A 27,725-nucleotide genomic window follows, 5' to 3' on the forward strand; every position below is an offset into this window, starting at 1 on the left:
GTTAGGGTTACACAGAGTCAGTTACAGAGAAGGAGATCTACATATCCGAATATCCAAGCTTGCCTTCCACACAAAGGAGAGTCCCATCTAGACACGGGACAAAGTCTTCAATCTTGCATCTTCATAGTCCAACAGTCCGGCCAAAGTATATAGTCCGGCTGTCCGAGGACCCCTTAATCTAGGACTCCCTCAGGGGGACCGGACGAGATTTCAGCCATGGGAGGGGGGAAGCGTTTCGATCTGGTTTTTAATTCTATTGATGAGGGATTGATTTCGCATTTGGAGGTTGAGGATTTAGTGGAGGAATCAGGGGGGAGGCCTGTCTATTTCTTCTCTGGGGTTGTAGTTGCTTCCATCGTTCAATCCTTTTCTTCCCATCATGTCCTATGGTCGTCGGTGCTTTCCACCATGGCTAGTCCAACCAAGCTCCAGGAGGTGGCTTTAGGGAAGAGAGCGGAGGGGGAGAAGGAGAAGGGGTCAATGGAGAAGGGGAGCACCTCTCAGTTGGCCGGGCTGCAATCGTCAGTGGCGGTGCTTGGGGGTGGCGGCACTCTGCCCTCTGCTCCCCGCCTATGATGGGGAAAGGAAGTTCCACTCCTCGTCGGCTCTAGGGGAAGTCCAGCCCCTCATAATTGATATGGACGCTCCGCCCAAAGCCGTGTCTGGCTGCCTAGTGGTGGGGCGGCTCCTGTCGCCATTCCAAGTCAATCCTAGGACCATTGTGGAAGTTCCCGTACAGCGGCATGGCGGCTGCAAGGTTCTGTCACCACCCAGGAGGTGGACAACATCGATGGGAGGTTCATTCTGAACTTCTCTATTGAAGGTGACAAGCGGTTGGTGCTTAGAGCACAACCATGGCACTACAAGAGGGACGAAGTCATCTTCGCCTCCTTCGACGGAAAGGGGAACCCGATGGACATCGACCTCGGCATCATGCCCATTTGGGCTCAGGTTCGTGGCCTACCGTTCGAGCTAAAAATGGAGGTTACAGGGCGGACATTAGGGGAGCAACTTGGTGAGGTCATCACTATGTCCCATCGCAATAAGATGATAGTTGATAAATACTTAAGAGTGTGAGTGGAAATTATGTTCCATGAACCTCTTAGAAGTACAGTAGCTTTCACTCCTTTGGGTAGCTCAAAAGAATTAGAGTTTGAGGTTAGATATGAGAAGTTACCTCGGTACTGCGAGTGTTGTGGGTTAGTAGGACATAATTTGGAGAGGTTCTGTCGTATACCAAAGGAAAACAGAAAATATATCTATTCCTATGATCTACATGTTGATGCATATTGGAAGGAGCAAGGCTCAACACAGCGATCCCTAGTTTTTTGGGGGGCTCCAAAAGCTTGGGAGGGAGCTGTTGGCGAGGTGGCTTCGGCAGTTCGCGACTTGGTGGTTTCTGAAAAGGGAACTATGGCACCACGAAGAGCAGCAGACATCACGCCAACTGCACATGATGTTGTTGCCGTCCCTGGAGGGGAGCTAATTGCCACCCAGACCGTTCCACCGCCTGGCCAGGAGGGCCAGGTCATGGGGCTTGGTGTACTCGCCCCCAACAACACCCGTTCTAGCCAGGAGGGCGAGACACTGGGATCTGATTCAGCCACAATGCATGATGCCTTTCTCGGCCAGACGGTCCTACACATCGGTCTTGGCCAGGAGGGCCATGGACCTCTATTGTCAGTGGCCACCTATGCAACTCCAGGCGAGCTACCAGCTGCGGGTCCTGGGGACAGCATCGTCATCAACACGGCTGTCCCAGGATCCTTGTTTCTTCCTACTTGTCCTCGGTAGGTTCCTCCTAGCCAGGAGGGCGTAAGGGGCATGTTGGGGGCTGCTGTTGCTTTGGCCAACTTGGCGAGGGCTGGGTACTCACCTAGATATGGTGGCATGCAGATGGTGATGGGTGAAGTGGAAGGAGAGAATGGAAGGAATACATATATGGTGCTGCCTAGTAAACATCATGGTGAGATTTTTTCTTCTTCCTCTCCTTTTGCTAGTCATTTCAAATTTACTGCTAGTGTTGGTGAGGGGAAGAGGTTGCAGGTAAGCAAGTGAAGCATGATAGGAAGAAATGGTTGTGTCTGAACAGAGAACAAGCACAGGGAAGATGGAATAGTGTGCAAGGGATACAGAGTGCAACAGGGGCTTTAGGAAGCAAAAGAAGAGGTCTTTTTGAAAGGTAGCCTACTGGCAGTGACTTGGTTTTTTCATTTGAGAATGCGAGCAATGATAGTGTAGAATTTATGTTGTACAATGATCTCAACATCTCTTGTAAGCGTGCATGGTTATCCACGTAGAAGCTATCAGGGGGGCTAATGGGTCTGTTACGCATGTTGCTAAGGAGATGGTGGGAAGATAGGAGGACTATGTGGAAAAGAGGAGGGAGTCTATAGGAGATGGGAAGGAAAAGGAAGAGAACATCGCATCGGCGACCTCCGGTTCAGAGGACCGCTGAGAAATATGAAAAAAATTGGATGGAACTGTCGTGGCATGCTTTCGCCCATGGCGGTTCAGGAGCTCTTGGAGATGTCATTTTTGCAGATGTCATTTTTCTTTCAGAGTCGCATCTAAATAAAATAAAAGTTGGTGAGCTACGATGTAAGCTAGGTTTTGATCTTATGTTTCTAGATGAAAGTGATGGGAAGGCTGTGGCTTGCATTATTTTACCAGAAAGAGAATAAAATTGAGTTGAACTATGTGTCGGCGCATTTTATTGATGTAATGTTTATGAAAAAAGATCTTGTGGATTGGCGCTTAACGGGATTTTATGGGTACCCGGGTTGGACGGAGAAATCCCTCTCTTGGTCTGATCTTCGCGAGTTACATTATTGAGCATCCTACCCATGGGTTGTTGTAGGACCTTGAAGTATGTCTAGAGGGGGGGTGATTAGACTACTTGACCAATTAAATTTATTTTAACCTTTTCCCAATTTTAGAGTTTGGCAGATTTTAGCTATCTTAGACAAGTCAAGCAATTATCATACTATTCAAGCAAGCATGCAAAGAGTATATAGGCAGCGGAAATTAAAGCATGCAACTTGCAAGAAAGTAAAGGGAAAGGTTTGGAGGATTCAAACGTGATTGGAGACACGGATGTTTTTGGCGTGGTTCCGATAGGTGGTGCTATCGTACATCCACGTTGATGGAGACTTCAACCCACGAAGGGTAACGGTTGCCCGAGTCCACGGAGGGCTCCACCCATGAAGGGTCCACGAAGAAGCAACCTTGTCTATCCCACCATGGCCGTCGCCCATGAAGGACTTGCCTCACTAGCGGTAGATCTTCACGAAGTAGGCGATCTCCTTGCCCTTACAAACTCCTTGTTTCAACTCCACAATCTTGTCGGAGGCTCCCAAGTGACACCTAGCCAATCTAGGAGACACCACTCTCCAAGAAGTAACAAATGGTGCGTTGATGATGAACTCCTTGCTCTTGTGCTTCAAATGATAGTCTCCCCAACACTCAACTCTCTCTCATAGGATTTGGATCTGGTGGAAAGAGGGTTTGAGTGGAAAGCAACTTGGGAAGGCTAGAGATCAAGATTCATATGGTAGGAATAGAATATCTTGGCCTCAACACATGAGTAGGTGGTTCTCTCTCAGAAATGGTAAGTTGGAAGTGTAGGTTCAGTCTGATGGCTCTCTCCACGAATGAAGAGGAGGTGGAGGGGTATATATAGCCTCCACACAAATTCTAACCGTTACACACAATTTACCAAACTCGGTGGGACCGATTCAACAGACTCGGTCGGACCGATTTAGTAAACCTAGTGACCGTTAGTGATTTTCGGTGGGACTGGCATGCAACTCGGTCAGACCGATTCGGTTAGGGTTAGGGCATAACGTAATCTCGGTAAGACCGATTACACAAACTCGGTAAGACCGATTTTGGTAATAAGCTTTCCAGAGAGTTGGTCAGGTAAACTCGGTGGGACCGATTTGCTCTTTTCGGTGAGACCGAAATGTTACAAAAGGGAAACAGAGAGCTCACATTGCAATCTCAGTGGGACCGATCGCTCACTTCGGTTAGACTGAAACATTACAAAGGGAAACAGAGAGATTACAATCCCATCTCGGTGAGACCGAGATCCCTATCGGTAGGACCGATTTGCCTAGGGTTTGTGGCAGTGGCTATGACATTTGAAATCGGTGGCGCCGGATTGGAAGAATCGGTGTGACCGATTTTGGCTCTGGATTTAGGTCATATGTGGATGTGAGAAAGTAGCAGAGGGTTTTTGGAGCATATCACTAAGCACATGAAGCAAGAGGCTCATTAAGCAACACCTCATCCCTCCTTGATAGTATTGGCTTTTCCTATAGACTCAATGTGATCTTGGATCACTAGAATATAAAATGAAGAGTCTTGAGCTTTTGAGCTTGAGCCAATCCTTTGTCCTTAGTATTTTGAGGGATCCACTTTCATCATCCATGCCATGCCATTCATTGAGCTTTCCTGAAATAATAGTCTTGGGATAGCATTAGCTCAATGAGATATATGTTGTTATGAATTACCAAAACCACCTAGGGATAGTTGCACTTTCAATCTCCCCATTTTTGGTAATTGATGACAACATATAGATCAAAGCTTCGACAAATGATAATAAGATTTTTAAAAAACATCGTCTCTTTGAGAAGTATGTGATAAGCAAGAGCTCCCCCTAAATTTGTGCATAGTTTAAGATTTGCTTTGGACTGCAAATGCACAAGGAATTAGGCTCATGGGTTACTCTTCCATGTCACATACATCTTGGTGGAGCGCTCAAAATAATAAATATTGATTACATGCACTCATCATCAAGCAAAGTGAATGATCACATAAGATAGATAAGATAATATCATCAAACATGCATAAGTGTAGCTTATGATCAAACACATGATCATCAATGCCTCACAAGAATAGCATAGTATCTCAAGCAATCAAAAGCAAACAAGTTTTAACCACCAAAACAAGAGAGAATAAAAGTAACACTCTCTCTCTCGAAGCCTATGATCTATACATTTTTCTCCCCCTTTGGCAACAAGTTACCAAAAAGTTCATAGAAAATGCATAGTGCTAGATCGTCTCTCAGGCTTGATCTTCAGGTGGTGGTGTCCGGATAACTCCAAGAACGAAGGCTTCAGTTGAAGTAGAGGATGTTGGAGTTGATGCTGGAGCTGGTTGCACTAGAGCTGTAGGAGCTGTAGCTGGTGCAGATGATGTTGCCCTAGTGTCTGTCACTGGCACTGCAACTAACCTCTGGGCTCTAGGCACTCTAGCAAACACATTTGTGGTAGTCTTGCCCTGCCTCTCCTGCATGTCATCCTGCAGCTGCTCCACAACTGACTGAATCTAAGTTACTTTGACATCAAGATCATGAAATTTGAGTTCCATGATTCTTTCCAAGCTCTCCTGATTCTGAGTTAGGGTGGCCAATCCCTTCTCAATCCTCAGTGTTGATGCTATCAAGTAACCAAGCTGCTCCTGCTTGGTTTTCAAGAAAAACTCAGATGCCTCCTCTTGAGTTGGCATCTTGGCAGCCTTCTCCTTCCTTGCCTTCTCCTTCTTCCCTTGAGCTTGAACTGATGATGGATCATCCTCATTCATGACAACCTCATTGTCCTCAAAGTCTGGATAGAGTGGAAAATGTTCCCTATCCAATAGATATTTGCCAGTTCCCATCTTTGAGTTAATCAACTCCTGGATCTGAGGGGCATATCCACAACTCCTCTTCTGATCTGCTGCAGTCCTCATCTTCAGAGTCTGAAGTTCTCTTCTTCCTTTGCATTGTGGCAGCCTTAGGTAGGTTGCTAGGAGTGCTTCTACTGCCTTCATCTGAAGTGCTGGAGGGACTAGTGCCCTCACTCATCTGAATCTGCTCTGCTGACCTGTTCTGGCTGTCACTCTGGTCTGACATGCTGCAAACACTAACTGCTGACCCTGTGAAGAGTTATAGATGAGATAGAGTGGATGAGCATCACAAAATGCAGAGATTTTTGCAAAAGAATGATTCAAAAATTCAGTTTTAGTTTTCCATAGAAAGCATTTCGGATCAACCGATTTTCAAACTCGGTGATACCGAAGCAGTTTTGGAACCTAAACTGATGAACTCGGTTGGACCGAGTCACAGTTCGGTGGCACCGAGACTGCTAGGGTTTCACAAAGTCCTAAACTTGGTCGCACCGATTAGCAAATCTCGGTCAGACCGAGAGCTACTAGTGCAATGGCATAGGCCAAATCGGTGGGACCGAGTTTTTCAACTCGGTAGGTCCGAGATGGTTTCGGCGGAAACCTAACCCTAAATTTTCAAATCCCATCTAATCTACAGATTGCATTGACTGGATAGGAGTGTTTCAATCGAGGCAAGAATCAATAAGAACACAATGTGCTAGGAATCAGACGAGGATAGCACAAAGATCGAGTCCATACCCTAGTTCGGCGATGAACTCGCTACGGCGGCAATGGCGGGGTTGAATTCCGTTGATGGCGATGGAGACCAACGACAGGAGGCGGCTGGCGATGAGGAGACGATCCGGAGACCTTGGAGGCAGAGCGAGCTATTGCGCGGGCGAAGGGGTTCGGAGGAATTTCCAAAATTTTGCCTGTGACTATATATAGCCCGACCCTGTCGGTGTGACCGAGTGGAACAACTCGGTGGCACCGATATGCATAACTGTGTTCAATTACAGCAACTCGGTGTGACCAAAAAGTTCAAATCGGTTGCACCGAGATTGACAACCTAGATCGACTTAGTGATCTCGGTGGGACCGAAATGGAGGAATCGGTCAGACCAAGAATCACAAAGAATTTTGGAAGTTTAAGTCTATGACGAATTGGGGACTCCGAGTGCTCCTCACACAGAGTAGTTCAAATCTGACTTGATCAAATTTTGTGATGTAGCATGAATAGAGTTTGAGACAAGAAAAGCATAGATGGCTAGAGAAAGTTCTTACGCATTCTTGTCCATCCACTCGGCCAAAAGAAGAAAGAACCAAACAATCAAAACAACAAGTGGATGTCCTTGAATGAGTAAAATATACACCAACATGCTCACACAATAAGATGGCAAATGAAATATGTGGCAAAGCATGCACAACCAATTCTAGCATCTATCAAACAATTGGCGATGACTAGGTCATCTATATATGAGTATATTGACTTAGGAGTCAAATGATAAACATTTGATCATAGGTCATACTCATCGTTTAAGCTCAAGTGGGGTGACCACTTTTACATAATGCATTGATGTGTTCACACCATTAGAGTTGCTTTGACTCAATTCTTAGAGTTAAGCTCCCCTTGGATGTGAGATCCCCTTTTAGAGGGATGAACTAACCTCGGGTTTTGTCGATGATGACTTCATATAGGTGTTGAAGATGTGGATGCTCAATGTTGATGTAGATCATTTGGAGCAATCCTTTGGAGTGAGTTGCACTTTCAACTTGCCTACATGGGTTAGTCCCACAAGGAACAAACAGGAATATCCAAAGACATAGAGTGATGCACACACAAGATAATGTCCATGGAAACATTAGGTTACCTTGTCCCTTGCCTTACCAACATGAGGGTTTGTTAATCCTTGAACTAGTGCAAGATTTGGAAGTTGATTGCACTTGTCCTTGCCATAATGATATGAGTGAAAAATGTTGGCGGAGTAACCCTCAAGAACTCTCTAGTTCTTATTCTTCGGGATCCACATCATCTTGATGGGAATCCTTGGAGTTGTAGTCGTACCTGATGAAGTAGAACTTGACGTAGTCTTGGAAACCCACTTTAACGAGGCCTTAGGTGCTTCTTCAAATGCATCAATCTCTTCTTGAAGCTTGTCCTTGCCTTTGTTCTTGTGGTCTTGTGGTGGAAGATCATCTTGTGCTTGTGTTCCCTTGAAGGAAGTAGGATCATACTTCTCTTGTTGAGGAACAAACTTCGTCTTGGGGTATTGATCTTCTTCCCACTCAACTCCATTGGCATTGAACTTTCATTCAAAACCAACACCTTGATTCTTCCGGTGTCTTCCTTGCTTGCGTACAATTTCCTCGAATTGCTTACTCCCGGCAAGGCTTTCTTGCTCAAGTGTAACTTGGCTAAGAGAATCATTAGTGGAATCAAGAGAGCTACTAGAAGCAACAATATTGGATTTGACATTATTATTGTTACTACTAGAGGAAGTATCTTTCTTGTACTTATTACTAGACTTGACTTGAGGCATGTAAGTAGATAGGAGTAAACGCTTGGCAATGTAAGAAGAACTTTTCTTACGGAGATCATCATTGATTGCTTTTAAGAACTCACGCTCTTGCTCAAGATTGAGCTTTTCAAAGCGTAACTTCTCATGAGCCCTTAAAAGTTCTCGATGATCTTCAAAGATAGTTTCATGAGCCAACTTAAGAGTGTTTAGTTCCTTAGTTAGTAGCTCAATTTTCTCCTTATCATTGTCATTCGTTTGATTAGCATGATTAATTGACGTTTCATCATAGTATTCATCACTAGAGTTGTCAACAAGTAAATCATCATCCACAAGCAAGTCATCTTCATCACTATTGAAATCAACATACTCAGGATGTGTTAACTTTGGACCTTTGGCCATGAAGTATCTTCCACTTCCTTCATTTGGTGAATCAAATATGTCATAGGAGTTGGTTGACAAAAGTGCTAGACCGGCAACACCTTCATCTTGAGTATATTCGGAGTCGGAGTGATAGCTTCTCTCGAAGTAATGGTCGGAGTCAGAGCCGGATACCCATTCACCAACATGAGCTTGATGTCTTCGTTTTGTGTAGCTCCTTGATGACTTGTCCTTCCTTTCTGAATCCTTGCTTCTTCGTGAGGGTCTTCGTTCATAACGATCATCTCTACTCCTCCTCTCCCTTGGTGGTGATTCTTCTCTTTTGCTTCTTCTTTTTGGAGAATCTTCTCTTCTTTTGTAGGGTGCCGTACACTCATTGGAATAGTGTCCAGGCCTCCCACAATTGTAGCAATTGCGCTCTTGACTAGAAGATCTTTTGTCATGATAAGACCTTGACTTGGAGCTTCTTTCTTTACTTCTACTCTTGTAGAATTTGTTGAAGTTCTTCACCATTAAGCTCAATTCTTCATTGAAGGTTTGTTTCTCACTTGATGATGTGGGGCTTCACTTGAGGCTTTGTAAGCACCACTTGACTTGTTGTGAAGTTCCTCCTTATCCTTGAGTGACATCTCATGAGCAACAATTCTTCCAATGACTTCTGTTGGTTTGAGATCTTTGTAGTTTGGCATCATTTGGATCAAAGTGCATACGGTATCATACTTTCCATCCAATGCTCTTAGGATCTTCTTGATGATGAATCTGTCGGTCATCTCTTCACTCCTTAAGCCGGCAATCTCATTTGTGATAAGTGCAAGCCTAGAGTACATTTCACCGACACCTTCACCATCCTTCATTTTGAACTTGTCAAGCTGACTTTGGAGCACATCCAACTTGGATTCCTTGACGGTTTCAGTACCTTCGTGCATATCAATCAAAGTATCCCAAATTTCCTTTGCATTCTCAAGACGGCTAATTTTGTTGAATTATTCGGGGCACAATCCGTTGAAGATGATATCACAAGCTTGAGCGTTGTATTGCAGCATTTTCAATTCTTCCGCATTAGCTTCACGGTTCGGCTCTCTCCCATCAAAGAATTCACCTTGCAAGCCAATACAAATAATTGCCCAAATGGCGGGGTTATGTCCGAGAATATGCATTTTCATCTTATGCTTCCAACTAGCAAAATTAGTACCATCAAAGTAAGGACCTCTACGGTGATAATTTCCCTCGCTGGACGCCATACTCTCCTAGGTTGTGAAACCAAGGCTATGACCACCAAAAGCTATGGAAATCAAAGCAAATGGAGACCAAAGCTCTGATACCACTTGTAGGACCTTGAAGTATGTCTAGAGGGGGGTGATTAGACTACTTGACCAATTAAAAAAAACTTAACCTTTTCCCAGTTTTAGAGTTTGGCAGATTTTAGCTATCTTAGGACAAGTCAAGCATTCATCATACTATTCAAGCAAGCATGCAAAGAGTATATAGGCAGCGGAAATTAAAGCATGCAACTTGCAAGAAAGTAAAGGGAAGGGTTTGGAGGATTCAAACGCGATTGGAGACACGGATGTTTTTAGCGTGGTTCCGATAGGTGGTGCTATCGTACATCCACGTTGATGGAGACTTCAACCCACGAAGGGTAAGGTTGCGCGAGTCCACGGAGGGCTCCACCCACGAAGGGTCCACGAAGAAGCAACCTTGTCTAACCCACCATGGTCATCGCCCACGAAGGACTTGCCTCACTAGCGGTAGATCTTCACGAAGTAGGCGATCTCCTTGCCCTTACAAACTCCTTGGTTCAACTCCACAATCTTGTCGGAGGCTCCCAAGTGACACCTAGCCCATCTAGGAGTCACCACTCTCCAAGAAGTAACAAATGGTGCATTGATGATGAACTCCTTGCTCTTGTGCTTCAAATGATAGTCTCCCCAACACTCAACTCTCTCTCATAGGATTTGGATCTGGTGGAAAGAGGGTTTGAGTGGAAAGCAACTTGGGAAGGCTAGAGATCAAGATTCATATGGTAGGAATGGAATATCTTGGCCTCAACACGTGAGTAGGTGGTTCTCTCTCAGAAATGGTAAGTTGGAAGTGTAGGTTCAGTCTGATGGCTCTCTCCACGAATGAAGAGGAGGTGGAGGGGTATATATAGCCTCCACACAAAATCTAACTGTTACACACAATTTACCAAACTCGGTGGGACCGATTCAACAGACTCGGTCGGACCGATTTAGTAAACCTAGTGACCGTTAGTGATTTTCGGTGGGACTGACATGCAACTCGGTCAGACCGATTCGGTTAGGGTTAGGGCATAACGTAATCTCGGTAAGACCGATTACACAAACTCGGTAAGACCGATTTTGGTAATAAGCTTTCCAGAGAGTTGGTCAGGTAAACTCGGTGGGACCGATTTGCTCTTTTCGGTGAGACCGAAATGTTACAAAAGGGAAACAGAGAGTTCACATTGCAATCTCGGTGGGACCGATCGCTCACTTCGGTTAGACCGAAACATTACGAAGGGAAACAGAGAGATTACAATCCCATCTCGGTGAGACCGAGATCCCTATCGGTAGGACCGATTTGCCTAGGGTTTGTGGCAGTGGCTATGACATTTGAAATCGGTGGCGCCGGATTGGAAGAATCGGTGTGACCGATTTTGGCTCTGGATTTAGGTCATATGTGGATGTGAGAAAGTAGCAGAGGGTTTTTGGAGCATATCACTAAGCACATGAAGCAAGAGTCTCATTAAGCAACACCTCATTCCTCCTTGATAGTATTGGCTTTTCCTATAGACTCAATGTGATCTTGGATCACTAAAATATAAAATGAAGAGTCTTGAGCTTTTGAGCTTGAGCCAATCCTTTGTCCTTAGTATTTTGAGGGATCCACTTTCATCATCCATGCCATGCCATTCATTGAGCTTTCCTGAAATAATAGTCTTGGGATAGCATTAGCTCAATGAGCTATATGTTGTTATGAATTACCAAAACCACCTAGGGATAGTTGCACTTTCAGTTGTCCTGGGTGATTTTAATGAAATCCTATATTCCCATGAGAAAGAAGGCGGCAATGCAATACCAAATGCAATGATGAGAGGTTTTCATAATTGTTTGGGAGACTATGGCCTGGAAGATCTAGGATATATTGGGGATCCTTTCACTTGGAGGAGAGGAGTAATCAGGGAGAGACTTGACCGTGTTGTATGTAATGTGGAATGGGCAAATAAATTTCCTTGTACCGCAGTCATAAATGAAGAACACGTACATTCCGACCATCGTCCTCTAATCCTGGACACAGAATATTTGTATGGTAATATGTTTAACCGACCGAAGAACCGAGTAAGACAATTTGAAGCGCGGTGGCTCCAAGAAGAAACAGTTGTGGAAATTGTACGTACTGTTTGGTAGAAAGCAAAAATGATGGGTATTGGGCCATCCCTTGCTGAGAAAACTCGGGCAGTGCAGGCTGACTTACATATCTGGGATCAAGATACTCTTAAGGGTCCGAAAAGGCGTATCAACAAATTAAAAAAAATGGAAAAACTGCAGAGAGGACCAACGAGTGCGAACTCTCAAGCACGCGAAAAGGTGATTCTTGTCCTTATTGAAAATCTTCTAGAACAAGAGGATATTTACTGGCTACAACATGGTCGGGCCAACTGGCTATTACATCGGGACCGTAACACCTCCTTCTTCCACAATGCGGCTAGTGCCAGAAAGAAAAGAAATCAGATAAAAAATGCTTTGGATGATACATTTGTTTGGTTGCAAGATACAGATTTAAAGGACCACATCAAGGGGTATTTTTCTAACTTATTTTCATCTTAAGTTACCCAACCGAGCCCAGAGGTTCTTTCTCTTGTTTGAAGGAAAGTGACTGATGAGATGAATAATGCTCTTCTCGCCCCTATACGACCGAGGATGTTCGGAAAACTCTCTTTCAGATTGGTGATTTAAAGGCACCGGGACCGGACGGTCTCTGTCGGTGTCAAAACCGGCGGATCTCGGATAGGGGGTCCCAAACTGTGCGTCTAGGCGGATGGTAATAGGAGACAAGGGACACGATGTTTTACCCAGGTTCGGGCCCTCTTGATGGAGGTAAAACCCTACGTCCTGCTTGATTGATATTGATGATGTGGGTATTACAAGAGTAGATCTACCACGAGATCAAGGAGGCTAAACCCTAGAAGCTAGCCTATGGTATGATTGTTGTTGTATATGTCTATGGCTGAGTTGGTGGAACACCCCGTCAATCAGCTCCACCTTTATATAAACCGGGGCCAGGCTAGTCGATAGACATATACAACAACAATCATACCATAGGCTAGCTTCTAGGGTTTAGCCTCCTTGATCTCGTGGTAGATCTACTCTTGTAATACCCACATCATCAATATCAATCAAGCAGGACGTAGGGTTTTACCTCCATCAAGAGGGCCCGAACCTGGGTAAAACATCGTGTCCCTTGCCTCCTGTTACCATTGATCCTAAGACGCACTGCTTGGGACCACCTACCCGAGATCCGCCAGTTTTGACACCGACATTGGTGCTTTCATTGAGAGTTCCGCTGTGTGATCGGCGAAAGGATCAATGGCTCGACTGCAGGTCAACTGCGACGTCGGCTTCTTCGTCACCAGCTCGACTGGTCACCTTGGTTTGACCGAGGACTGCGCCCTACCTCCGATCGTCATGTTCAGATGAAGGCCTTCATCAACACCAACTCCGATCTCTATCAAGATCGTAGAGGAGTCATCCATGGAGCTCGGGGGCTCAACGTCAACATTGCCCTTAGGCGACCGTGCTGTTTTTCTGGACAGCAAACTTGTATCCGCCGCCACCGCCTCCTCGAGTGTCGCTTAAACGATTACTTCGGTGGAATTATGCGGAATTAAGTCTACAACAATCCTGCAAAAATTTCGTCGAGTTCCGATGGAGGAATCTCTGGCAATCTCCGATATATCGGAGCCTTGTTGAATCTGGACGAGAATCCGGACGAGTTTAGGGCATGGTATCCAGCATCTAGGTCGGATGTCCTTTGGAGGAACCAACCATTGATTTGCTGCAAAATTCCCATATCTACCACCTGCCAAAAATTCAGCTCGATCCGACCGTCCAAACTCCGGGAAACTTCCGATTAGGGCATCACTTTTTGGATCTGTTTTCTGCGCGAGAACGAATCCGACCCGAATTCATCTTCTTTATGAACGGTATGTCGGACATCCTTTTTGAAGGAAGTTTTCGTATGGGGTGTTGTGTTTCATCCTCAAACACATCCCAGTGGTATTAAAAGTATTCTTGCAATACGAACTTCACCGTCGCGCTGGTGTCAAACCAGCCCGACAACATCACTCCAGGCGGCCGACCTGCGTTAGACACGTCGTCGCTCTGTTGAGCCGAGCTCAATTTCTTTGGATCATCATCTCGGCCAGCCGAACAATAGTTCGGCATCGCGAAGGATAAATCGTCACCAACATCGCCGTCCCACGGATTACACAGAGCAGGCACACCTGCATCGCCACACGGTCACTTCATCAAGCTGGCATCGACCACGTCACGACCTGCATCGCTGGACCGGGGGCTTCATCATCTCTTCATCAACCTACTCCAGAGACTTCGGCGTCGCTGGCCGACCAGCTCCATCACGTTAGCTGGACCGAGGGCTTTGCCTCGGCGAGCCAACCTTTCCCAGCATCGTCATGCCGTTGCTTTCTCGCCCATCAGGCGATAGGTGTGCGGATCGAGTCCCAATTTTGGGAATCACCTTTCTTCGGATTGCTACAACAAATAAGCCAGGTGCTATTAATCCTAGTATTTTTTGCTTGTTAGGGATTCATTTTTTCCAATGAATTATTACTCTGGTTTGTCCGTCATATGTATGCAGGTTTATCAAATGGTGGCCACATTAACGACGGTCGCATGGTGGTTCGGTCAGTTTCCGTACATAGTCCGGCGAACGCCGCACCCGGAACTCGAACCGACCTGTGAATTCAGGCCTTGCCATGCCTTTACTGCATCACGCCGCCGCCCTGCATCGACATTGACTTCGGCGCCAGGCCATATTTCTTTTATTACTCACTTTGCATAATTTTTTTGTTATGCAATGATTTTTATTATTATTATTACTATTATCTCTGTTTGCACTATTTTTGTGCACAGGAAAATGTTCTAGCCGGACAATATCCTTTGGCGTCACCTCGACTGGACGAGGGGCTTCGTCAACACTTCATTACCCCATGCCGGGGATTTCAGCATCACCCTGCCGTCCTGCATTGACCGTGCTATGTCACCACTTCGGAGTGCCGAGATCTTTGCTCCGCCACCTCGGGACCGGCTCGGGGATGGAACCTTGTCCCGCATCAAGCTCGGACCGCGTCATCAATACCGAACACATTAACCAGCTAAGTTATCTTCATGCTCAAAGTTTTAAATTTTTAACTTGTGTTCGGCTCGGCCAAGCATTATACTTTTTTGGAAAAAGTTGCTTGTAAAAATTTCCTTGTCCAAACTTTGTTTGTGACGCGCAAATTCAAATACCCCGTTTACTTGGGGGCTTCCTTCATGAAGCTTTTTCCTCTTGCATATGATTATACTTGTACGGCTTCGTTCCTTGTTCGTGTATTACGCCACAATATGCATCATATTGACTTAAGCGATTGGCAAGCTGGGTTGCCTGGCTCCTGTGCTTACCCCTACGTTCCCGATTGTTCGGCTAGGGAGTAAAGGGAGCACCTCTGCGATTGTCACGATCGGGTCAACCGAGCCGGACCTCAGACTGGGTGAAGCCGAAAGCTAGCGCTCTTATTGTTTTCAATCATGGTCGGCACACAACGGAACTCATGAGTACAAAAAAAATCTGTTGCACAAGTCTCATAATAACAATGAGCACCGAAGAAAGGTATCAGTGGGGGTACTATTTTCTTCTAAGATGCTTCTTACTCTTCGCAGTAATATAGCATAAGTTCCCTGAGCGCTTGGTCTGTTACAGCCTTATGGCATGATTACCTGGTTATTGGAAACACCATCGATATTCTCGACAGATGGAGTACATAACACTTTTCGGTCCTTGACCAAAGAGGGAGAAGCCGACGGTTGGTTAAGACGCGTTTAAAGTTCGGTTGAACATAGATATGATATAAGTACTTCGGTACATGCAATCATTCTTTTACCCAAGTCACTTGGGGGCTCTTAAATTTATATGAGCCATTTTATGATAAGTGTTTTTCTTCTTAGTCGTTGCAAAGTTTTTATTATTATTTATCACTCCTTCGACACAAGTGTGCGGTCACTAGCCGGGGAGCCTAATTTCTCTCTCAAAGAAGCCGTAGGCTAACCCGCTTGAAGTTTTGAGATAGGATGTGTCATGTTAAAGCACGACAGAAGCCCCTTTTTTTCTAAAGTCCAATTTTCGGATTGGCACCGAACACTTGATCTAGTTTGGACATTAACCTTTTGAATAAGTTTTTTGGCTTTTCGAGCCCATGGCACTTTTAAACTATTTGTGTGTTTTTAGCACAAGTCTCGCAGTGCAACGCCGGACACCTTTAGAGATTCGGCAAAAGCATTCTCGGATATTGCTATATATGCATCGGTTTCGAATTGTGTCTTCAATCAATAGTTGGGTTGCCCGGCTCCGGCACTTGCCTCCTATGTTCCGCTTTGTTCGGCTAGGTGTGCAAAGGGAGAACCACTGCGATTGTGCTTCCAGCTCACATGGTTAAGCACCTCAGTGGAGAAAGCCGAAAACTGACTGTCACAATAAGCATAAACTGGTTGGCGATCCGATGACGGCGTTCAACGACGGGCCATTCATAACAATGGCCGAAGTGTTTACGGCTTGACCTTGACTGTCGCCGAACACTACCGGGGGCTATTAACTAGCCTCCCAAACTAAATCCTCGATATTTTGCTCTTACATTGGATCTGAGGTTTCATGATCATGCTTAGCATGACAACCCAAAGAAAGGAACCGATAGCGGGACTATTTTCTTTGGAAGACATTTCTTCTGTTAAACAGTAATATAACATGTCTCTCCGTGTACCTTTGTTTATAAAACCGTATGACCAGATTGCCTTGTTTGTTGTAAATATTTGCCCTCATAAAGGCTTTATAAAGTAGGACAAACACTCCTTGGCTATTGGCCGAGGAGGTGGAAGCCGATGGTCGGCCAACAAAATTTTGTACAATGCGGATCCGAGCATTAATGACGTAAAGTACTTGGATACATAGAGTCATTACACATAATTTGTGATTTTACTATGGATATCAATCCTTAATTCGGCCTCCCGTGCCCGCATTAAGGCTCGGGGGCTACTGGGCTTCGGGCTTATTATTTACAAATATTAAAGGGGCACATCGATCCCCTGATCTGGTGTTGCCACCCGACCAGTGTCTCGGGGGCTACTGCATTGCCTATCCAATGCAGAAAATTTTAAGTGCAATACAGTTTCCGAGGAGATTTTGATCCTCAGGTTGGTCGGCCGCACCCAACCTGAGTCTCAAGGACTGAGCATGCCGCTTTTTGTGTCCCGAAGTATTCTGCCGAGCTAGGACTTGATCCTCAGACCGATTTTGCAAGTCAACTTGAGTCTCAGCAGCTACGGGGATCAGCGGTCTTATGTCATCCTTTATGGGCATCTTGGGTTTTAGACCGATACCCACCTTGAGGGCTACTGGCTATGTATCTCGGCAGAGAATAAATTGCACCAGTCAAAAAATATTGACAAAAATTGGCCCACATTCGGGGTGGTGCACCACCTTGGAAGCAGTCCGGCATAAAGCTCGGACGCTAGTGGCTGGCTCCATAGAGGGCATTTCCGACATTAAGCTCGGCTAAACTCCTTCAAACTTCTTTGAACCAAGGTGATTTACGACACCTCGGATACAGTCCAGCGTTGGAGCTCGGATACATAGTCCGGCGTTGGAGCTCGGATACCATCCGGCGTTGGAGCTCGGATACATAGTTCGGCGATAGAGCTGGGAAGCAGTCTGGCGTTGGTGCTCGGCTGCAAAAGATACCTTGAATGCAGTCCGGCGTTAGAGCTCGGACGCAAGAGGACACTTCCTCCTGGGAATAACTTCAAACCCAAGGCGTGGCATAAAAATAACAAGGCATTGATGAAGGCCGGAGACTTAAAAAGGGGCTCCTCGGATACCCGACGTGTAAACTCGTCGAATGCATTTCGGCGATCCTCAAGATAGAAGATGAGAAGATTTGTTAAACCAGTTTTCAAGACCGGCAACCGAAGATGAAGAATAGTTCGGAAGAATCGAGGAGCGTCCCTAACTTGAAGACCGGTTCAGGGGGCTACTGACGATGTCCTGGACTAGGGGGTACTCAACGTGTCGTCTCCCGATCAGTTGGATTGGGCCGAGGAAGAATCAACAAGACTTGGTGATCAAGACAAGGACTTCTCCTCCACCGGCGTGTTCGGCTAGGACTCTTGTTATCCTAGGCCTCTGGTGCATTATATAAACCGGGGCCAGGCTAGTCGATAGACATATACAACAACAATCATACCATAGGCTAGCTTCTAGGGTTTAGCCTCCTTGATCTCGTGGTAGATCTACTCTTGTAATACCCACATCATCAATATCAATCAAGCAGGACGTAGGGTTTTACCTTCATCAAGAGGGCCCGAACCTGGGTAAAACATCATGTCCCTTGCCTCCTGTTACCATTGATCCTAAGACGCACTGCTTGGGACCCCCTACCCGAGATCCGCCGGTTTTGACACCGACAGCAGCGCTTCCGTCTGTGGAAGATATCGGCCTGCCGTCAAGACGCCAGGGAGGCCTGGGCCATGGTGAAGACGCGGTACACAAAGGATGATCCAAACCACATGGCCGAGGTCGGACCTGTGGGGCCCGATGGGAAGGAGATCCCTGTGAGCCTGATGTACGGCCAAGTAGAGCTGGCCGTGAAATATTCCCAACGGGACTGTAAACTAGACAGCCTGTTAGATGGGATTGAAGAGGAGTACAATCAGTCAGTTTGATGATGTAATTTAAAATGACATGTAAAATGCCTTCTAGCCAGATTGTAGATCGTTTGTCTTTGCGGACCTTTTCGCTTCAACCTCGGGACCCAACAGTCCGGAGTGTGTCCGAATACCCTCACGGTTATACAAAAACCGGGGCATGCATGGAGACCAGGCGTAGGGGTCATAAGTGCTTTATCAGACAAGTGCCCAACTAGCTATGTTATATTACATGGTTAGTAAGAAACATCTTCCAGGGAGAATAGTTCCGTTAGGGGTTCCTTTCCCTGGCAGGCATGCCCTAAAGTGCATGTCCGGACTGCGAAAAGAGCAGAAAAAGCATCTGGGGGCAGATAAATAAATAAGTAATAAATCATCTTTCAAGTCACTGACCGAACATTCCCTTAAGAACGCTAGCCTTCGGCTTCACCCAGTCTGAGGTACACATCCAGCTGATCCGGCAGTAACAATCGCAGAGGTGCTCCCTTTACCTCCTAGCCGAACAATCGGGAACGTAGGGGTAAGCACAGGAGCCAGGCAACCCAGCTTGGTCAAAACTTAAGTCATATCGATGCATATAATGGTGAGTAAAAGGTACATGCGGAAGTATGACACATGTGTTGGGCATGAAGCCCGTATAAATAAGCTTCTATTAAAGAAGCCCCCAGGTATAACGAGTGTGAGTAGCACATCAAGTGTGTGCGAACAATGCGCAGATCAGCCCTCAAAGACTTTTACTGAAAGAGGGAGGAAAAAGGAGGGAAACAAAAGACAACGAAAAAAATATGAAAGGTGGACGGAGGAAGGAGACGAACTCTTAGTCCGGCGCTAGGCGTAGAATCTTCGGAGACGGGCTGCGTTCCATGGGTTCGGCTCGAGTCGGTTGTCAAGTGCGTTGCGTAGACGGTATGCACCGCCGATAAGGACTTGGTCGATGATGAAGGGACCTTCCCATTTGGGCTTAAGTTTTTCCTTTTTCTTGTCCGGCAGGCGTAGAACTAGCTCGCCAATATTGTAAGTTTTGGCCCGTACTTCTCTGCTTTGATATCTTCGAGCCTGCTGCTGATAGAATGCGGAACGGGATTTTGCCACGTCGCGCTCCTCCTCTAAGGCGTCCAAACTGTCCTGCCGATCCAACTTGGCTTCTCTTTCTTCGTACATGCGCACGCGAGGTGAGTCATGAATTATATCGCAGGGCAAAACTGCCTCTGCGCCGTATACCATAAAAAATGGTGTGAATCCGGTAGTGCGGTTTGGCGTGGTCCGCAGCCCCCAGAGTACGGAGTCGAGCTCCTCTACCCAGTGCGTGTTAGATTCCGTGAGGGACCGCACTAATCTGGGTTTAATGCCGCTCATGATTAGACCATTTGCTCGTTCGACTTGACCGTTAGTTTGAGGGTGATAGACTGAAGCGTAGTCGAGCTTGATGCCCATGTTTTTGCACCAGAGTTTAACCTCGTCGGCCGTGAAATTCGTGCCGTTATCAGTGATGATGCTGTGGGGGACGCCAAAACGGTGTACTACCCCGGATATGAAGTCTATCACGGGTCCGGATTCTGCCGTTTTAACTGGCTTGGCCTCTATCCATTTGGTGAATTTGTCCACCATGACCAATAAGTATTTTTGCTTGTGGGTTCCCCCTTTAAGGGGTCCAACCATGTCAAGCCCCCAGACCGCGAACGGCCAAGTGATGGGTATAGTTTTGAGGGCGGTGGGTGGCATGTGGCTTTGATTAGCAAAGAGCTGGCAACCGACGCATCGTTGGACTAAGTCCTGAGCATCTGCCCGAGCTGTCGGCCAATAAAATCCTGTACGGAAGGCCTTGCCTACAAGGGCCCGGGCTGCGGTGTGGTACCCGCCGAGTCAGGCGTGAATTTCAGCCAGGAGATTTCGCCCTTCCTCTTCGGAGATACACCTTTGAAGGACTCCGGTTGTGCTTTTCTTATAAAGTTCTCCCTCATGGACCTTGTAGGCTTTAGATCGCCGAACTATGCAGCGGGCCTCATTTTGGTCTTCGAGAAGTTCCTGCCTAATTAAGTAGGCTAGGAATGGTTCCGTCCACGGGGCAATTACTGCCATTATTTCGTGGGCTGAAGGTGTTATTTCATTGGCTGAGCCACCGATTGTGTCAGAATGTTCCGTGTTGGGTGGTGCTGTTGGTTCCGGGTTGTTATTTCCGGACTCCTCTTCCCATAATACGGATGGCTTAAAGAGCCGCTCCAGGAAGATGTTTGGAGGGACGGCGTCGCGTTTTGCGCCGATGCGTGCCAACACGTCTGCTGCCTGGTTATTATCCCGGGCTACATGGTGGAATTCGAGTCCTTCGAACCAAGCTAACATTTTTAGGACGGCGTTACGGTAGGCTGCCATTTTCGGATCCTTGGCGTCAAAGTCTCCATTTACTTGGGATATTGCGAGGTTTGAATCCCCCCACACCTCTAGGTGTTGAATACCCATGGAGATTGCCATCCGGAGACCATGTAGAAGGGCCTCATATTCGGCTGCGTTGTTGGAGTCTGTGTACATTATTTGAAGTACGTATTGGACTGTGTCTCCGGTTGGGGACGTCAAGATGACGCCAGCCCCCAAGCCGGCCAACATTTTGGAGCCGTCGAAATGCATGATCCAATTGGAGTATGCGCCGTACTCTTTAGGGAGTTCGGCTTCGGTTCATTCGGCGATGAAGTCAGCCAAAACTTGCGACTTTATAGCTCGCCGTGATTTGTAGGTTATGTCAAATGGTAAGAGCTCAATGGCCCATTTTGCAATCATGCCCGTCGCGTCGCGGTTGTTTATAATGTCGTTGAGAGGTACTTTGGAGGCCACTGTTATGGAACACTCTTGAAAGTAGTGTCGCAGCTTCCGGGCTGCCATGAACACCGTGTACGCTATATTTTGATAATGTGGGTACCGGGACTTGCATGGAGTTAAGACAATGGATACGTAGTACACTGGTTTTTGAAGAGGGAATTTGTGCCCTTCTGTTTCTCGTTCGACGACGAGTACCGCGCTGACAACTTGATGTGTTGCCGCGATATATAATAACATCGGTTCGCCCAGGTTGGGCGCGGCCAGGACCGGATTTGTTGCCAATATGGCCTTAATTTCTTCGAGTCCGGCCGTGGCAGCATCCGTCCATTCGAAGTGTTCGATGCGCCGGAGGAGGCGATAGAGGGGCAGTGCCTTTTCTCCTAAACGGGAGATGAAGCGGCTTAGAGCCGCCATGCATCCAGTTAGTTTTTGTATTTGTTTGAGGTCTTTTGGGATATCCAATTGTGACAGAGCTCGGATCTTGGCTGGGTTTGCTTCAATTCCTCTACCGGATACAATGAAGCCCAAGAGCTTTCCGGCTGGTACGCCGAAAACACATTTTTCCGGGTTGAGCTTAATGTCATATGCTCGGAGGTTGTCGAATGTAAGCCTCAAATCGTCTACTAGAGTTTCGACGTGTTTGGTCTTAACGACCACATCGTCTACATATGCCTCCACTGTTTTGCCTATCTAGGTAGCCAGACATGTCTGAATCATGCGCTGATATGTTGCGCCGGCGTTTTTGAGTCTGAAGGGCATTGTGTTGAAGCAGAATGGTCCGTATGGAGTAATGAATGCCATTGCGGCCTGGTCTATTTCCGCCATCTTGATTTGATGGTATACGGAGTATGCGTCGAGGAAGCACAATGAATCGTGCCCTGCGGTAGCATCGATGATTTGGTCGATGCAGGGGAGAGAGAAAGGATCCTTTGGACAGGCCTTGTTAAGGTCTTTGAAATCGACACAAAGGCGCCAAGATTTGTCCTTTTTTGGTACCATTACCAGGTTTGCTAGCCAGTCCGGATGTTTTATATCTCTGATGAATCTGGCTTCTAAGAGTTTGGCTAGCTCCTCTCCCATTGCCTGTCTTTTGGGTTCGGAAAATCGCCGAAGAGCCTGTTTGACTGGCTTGAATCCTTTTAGGATATTTAGGCTGTGTTCTGCTAGCCTGCGTGGGATTCCTGGCATATCTGAAGGGTGCCAGGCAAAAATGTCCCAATTTTCCCAAAGGAATTCTCGTAGTGCGGCTTCTACATCAGGGTTTAATTGTGCCCCAATGGAGGCCGTCTTTGTGGGGTCTGTTGGATGGACCTGGAATTTGACTATTTCGTCTGCTGGTTTAAAAGAGGTGGACTTAGATCTCTTATCGAGTATCACATCGTCCCTATTCACTGTGGAGCGCAGCGCAGTGAGTTCCTCTGCCGCTAGGGCTTCGGATAGTGCCTCTAGGGCTAGTGCGGCTGTCTTATTTTCAGCGCGGAGTGCTATATCTGGATCACTGACAAGAGTGATGATTCCATTGGGCCCGGGCATTTTAAGCTTCATGTACCCGTAATGGGGTATAGCTTGGAAAATTGTGAATGCCTCTCGCCCTAACAAGGCGTGATATCCGCTGCCGAACGGGGCCACTTGGAACGTGACCTCCTCGGACCTGTAATTGTCCAGTGAGCCGAACACTACATCTAGTGTGATTTTTCCTGTGTAGCGTACTTCCCGACTAGGGATTATTCCTCTAAAGGTTGTGCTGCTTCGCTCAATGCGGCTCCAGTCTATTTCCATTTTTTGGAGGGTTTCCTCGTAGATGAGGTTTTATCCACTGCCGCCATCCATGAGTACCTTGGTAAGATGAAAGCCGTCCACTATCGGACTGAGGACCAATGCGGCTGGTGCTCGGGCTGTTCGGAATTTAGGTTCGTCGCTGGCATTGAAGGTGATAGCCGTGTCGCTCCATGGATTTGTTGTTGCTACTTGGTAGACTTCGGCGAGGCTGCGGATTGTTCGTTTCCGCATATTATTTGATGCGAAAGTTTCGAAGACTGTTAATACCGTACTGGTACTGTTGGGCTGGTTACCCGGGGCTAGAAAACCTTCGCCACTTTTGGCCACCTGCCGTAGTATCCAACATGCTCGAAGGCTATGTGTTGGAGTGGCGCCCTCTGTACTATGGATTATACAGGGTCCGCTGAGCCATCCCTCCAGTACGGTTCCATGCCCTTTAGGGGGTTTTTGCTTTTTGGTTTTTGACCCAGGTGCTTGACTATGACGCACCCTTTTATTTCGAACTAGGGTTATGTTTAGGGCCGGATTGTCCCAAAACCTGGTTTCGGTTTTCCAGGCACTCTCCATCGCACAGTATTTTTGTACTATGGTCGCCAGGTTGGTGAAGCGTGTAACTTCGCGACGACTTATGGCGTTCATGATTCCCTTGTCCGTGCAATTGTTGCAGAAAATTGAGATTGCTCTTTCCTCACGGCAGTCCTTTATCCTGTCCATAACCAGGAGGAATCTGGCCCAGTAATGATGTACTGTTTCATTGGTCTCTTGCCGTATTTGAGATAGGTCGCTTATGTTTGGGTGGGCGGGCGGAATTAAATTCGGAACCCCGCCCAATCTGAGGCTCAAAGGCCGAGAAGTTTCCGGATTTGGAAGCTTGGATTGCTGGATGTTATCCAACAAATCTGGTCCGATGCCTGACTTTAGGTTCAGTACTTGATTGAAGGGTGGGCGGGCGGAATTAAATTCGGAACCCCGCCCAATCTGAGGCTCAAAGGCCGAGAAGTTTCCGGATTTGGAAGCTTGGATTGCTGGATGTTATCCAACAAATCTGGTCCGATGCCTGACTTTAGGTTCAGTACTTGATTGACGTCCGTACCTCCGCGGGAATCCGGCATGGAGGGATCGGGAATCCGGACATAACTGGTCTTTAACATAGAAGAAGAGTCGCCGCGTTGTTCCTCTACCACAGCAACGTGGTGGGTAGCCTGGGGAGAGTTAATTTCTCTCAGATCGGTTTTAAGACCAATCTGATCATAGTCTGTAGCGACTCCCAGGGCGGCGATGCGATCCAAGAGCTCATTTACGGAGGAGAGCTCCATCGGATCTAGCTGCTCGGCGAATTCCGAGTTGACGGGAAGATCGCTTTTGATGACCTGAGAGGTCATTGTCGGAGCGGTGGCCGAACAGGCGGTCATAAGAAAACCACCTAGCCGGATAGTTTGGCCGGTGGCCAAAGCTCCCTTGGCGACGACGCCATCTTTAAAGACGAGAAAAGGCATCCCTCCTAATTGCGACGGCACAGAGGAACTTTCAATGAAAGCATCAATGTCGGTGTCAAAACCGGCGGATCTCGGGTAGGGGGTCCCGAACTATGCGTCTAGGCGGATGGTAACAGGAGACAAGGGACACGATGTTTTACCCAGGTTTGGGCCCTCTTGATGGAGGTAAAACCCTACGTCCTGCTTGATTGATATTGATGATGTGGGTATTACAAGAGTAGATCTACCACGAGATCAAGGAGGCTAAACCCTAGAAGCTAGCCTATGGTATGATTGTTGTTCGTCCTACGGACTAAAACCATCCGGTTTATATAGACACCGGAGAGGGCTAGGGTTACACAGAGTCGGTTACAATGGTAGGAGATCTACATATCCGTATCGCCAAGCTTGCCTTCCACGCCAAGGAAAGTCCCATCCGGACACGGGACGAAGTCTTCAATCTTGTATCTTCATAGTCTTGGAGTCCGGCTGATGATGATAGTTCGGCTATCCGAACACCCCCTAGTCCAGGACTCCCTCAGTCTCCATGCTCTTTTTTATAATAGGTTTGGTCCATGTTGGGGGATGACCTGACTGAGGAGGTCCTACAGGCGGTGAATACTTGTTCCATTCCCCCTGGATGGAATGATAATGCAATTGTAATGACCCCAAAGGTTAATTCCCCGGATGAGGTTACTCAGTTCAGACCGATCAGTTTATGTAATGTGGTCTACAAGGTTATATAAAAAATGATCGCTGCTCAACTGAAGACAATCTTATCAGATATTATTAGCCCCACTCAGAGTGCTTTTCTACTTGGAAGAATGATTACGGACAATATTTTAGTGGCATATGAGTGTTTCCATACTATTAAGAAGAAGAAAGCGGGCAAGGAGGGTCTGTGTGCTATTAAACTAGACATGCACAAAGCATATGACCGAGTTTAGTGGTCTTTTTTTAAAGGAAATCATGTTTAAACTCGGATTTCAAAAGGAGTGGGTGAACTTAATTATGTAATGTGTATCCACTTTGGAGTACCGGGTTCGCTTCAATGCGGAAGAAACCGAGAGCTTTAAGCCTACTAGAGGACTAAGGCAGGGAGATCCCCTATCCCCCTACTTATTCTTGTTATGTACAGAGGGTCTGACTGCCCTGTTGGCGCACGCAGAGGAAAATGGAACTATTTCTAGAGTTAAGGTGAGCAGAGATGTACCACCGATTTCCAATCTCCTCTTCGCAGATGATTCTTTGATTCTCATGCGAGCTAATGCCAAGAATGCTGAGGCATTGAAATCTATTTTGGATTCTTATTGTGCCGCTTCGGGGCAGAGGGTGCGTGTTGAAAAATCAAGTATATTTTTAGTCCCAATACAAAAGTTGAAGACAAGGAGCAAATTTGTACAATTCTGAGTATTTTAACTGAAGCCCTCAACGACAAATATTTGGGTTTGCCTGCCAATGTGGGTATGGACAAAAGCGATTGTTTTCAATTCCTGATAGATCGTATTATTATGAGAATAATTGGTTGGAAAGAAAAGTTATTATCCGCCGGCGGGAAGGAAATTCTCCTCAAATCTGTAGTACAAGCTATCCCCACCTATGTTATGTCCGTTTTTAAAAGTCCTAAAAAAATTGCAAAGGAATTATTGACGCGATGGCACATTTCTGGTGGGGTGACAAGGACAAACAAAAGAGGATGCATTGGATGGCCTGGTGGAAGATGTGTGTCCCAAAAACTCAAGGAGGTATGGGCTTCAGAGATATACACTGTTTCAACCTAGCATTGTTATCTAGACAAACGTGGCGACTTCTAGATAATCCTAATTCTTTATGTGCTACTATATTGAGAGCTAAGTATTTCCCTGACGGTTACTTGGTGAATGCAACTTTAAAAAAAGGCTCCTCCTTCACTTAGCAAAGTATTATGGCGGGAGTAAACTCTCTGAAACATGGTTATATATGGCGAGTTGGAAATGGACAAAATATTGATTTTTGGAAAGACGCTTGGATTCCAAATTGTGCAAATAGGAAAATTATTGCTCCCAGAGGAGAGCACCTCCTGTCTAGGGTTTCAGATCCTATTGATCCAGTCACAAGTTCTTGGGATGAAGATTTGGTGAGACAAACGTTGTGGGCAATTGATGCTCAAAGAGTCCTCTCCATCCCGCTTCCGCTGCATAATATGTCAGATTTCATTGCTTGGAGCTACACGAAGAATGGTTTGTTCTCTGTTCGGTCAGCTTATTTGGCGGAATGGAATCAACAACATGGGAGGAAGCTACAACATACTAACAGTATGGGGAGAATCAATGTTAATCCTATTTGGGGTAAGATCTGGAAATTATCTTGTCCAACAAAGGTCAAAATTTGCATCTGGCGCACACCGCATGGCATTCTACCTTGTCGGGTTACGCTTGCGAACAGACACCTGAAAGTCATGCCCATCTGCCCTTCATGTTCTAGGCGCCAGAGGATACAAATCATATGTTGTTTCTTTGTCAGAAAGCTAAGGAGGTTTGGCGTAAGTTGGGATTGGATGAGGTGATCAACAAAGCTTGTGTTATGGAACGTGCAGGAGAGGCAGTCCTTGAATTTTTACTTCTTATGCCAGATCATGATGTAGCTATATTGGGAATCCAGAAGGCCCACGAACTAATCGCTATTACCGCTTGGTACTTATGGTGGGATAGACGTAGGCTGGTCCTTGAAGGAAAATTTCAAGATGCTCAACAAACTTCTATGGGTATCCATGCTATAGCGGCAAACTTTGTTAATGCTTTCTCGCCAAATGTAGTCAGTAAAAGAGGTGCATGGACTAGACCTCCATGGGTTTTGTGAATCTTAATGTGGATGCATCTTTTGATCATGACTTGCTTAAGGGCACGGCTGGTGCTGTTCTCAGAGATGATAAACGAAAAATCATTGTTGGCGGAAACTGGAAGATTGATTGCTGTGATGATGCCCTGACAGCAGAAGCTTTGGCTCTAAGGTTTGGATAATCTCTCGCACATAGGCCGGGTTGCAATCGCCTTGTCATTAATTCTGACAATATGGAAGTCATTGATACCATGAAGAATGGAGGACGTTCAGCAGGAGCGACGGTGGCAGTGTTTGATGATTGTTATTTTTTAGCGTGTGATT

The 27,725-nt window shown here is 46.4% G+C and overlaps 1 pseudogene; it reads left to right on the forward strand.

Annotated features, from left to right (window-relative positions):
- Positions 1-408: 408 nt before the first annotated feature.
- On the forward strand, positions 409-27,583 carry LOC119292746 (annotated as a pseudogene).
- Positions 27,584-27,725: the final 142 nt, after the last annotated feature.

The sequence above is a fragment of the Triticum dicoccoides genome, chromosome 4B (assembly GCF_002162155.2).
Source record: "Triticum dicoccoides isolate Atlit2015 ecotype Zavitan chromosome 4B, WEW_v2.0, whole genome shotgun sequence".
Taxonomy (NCBI): Eukaryota; Viridiplantae; Streptophyta; class Magnoliopsida; order Poales; family Poaceae; genus Triticum; species Triticum dicoccoides.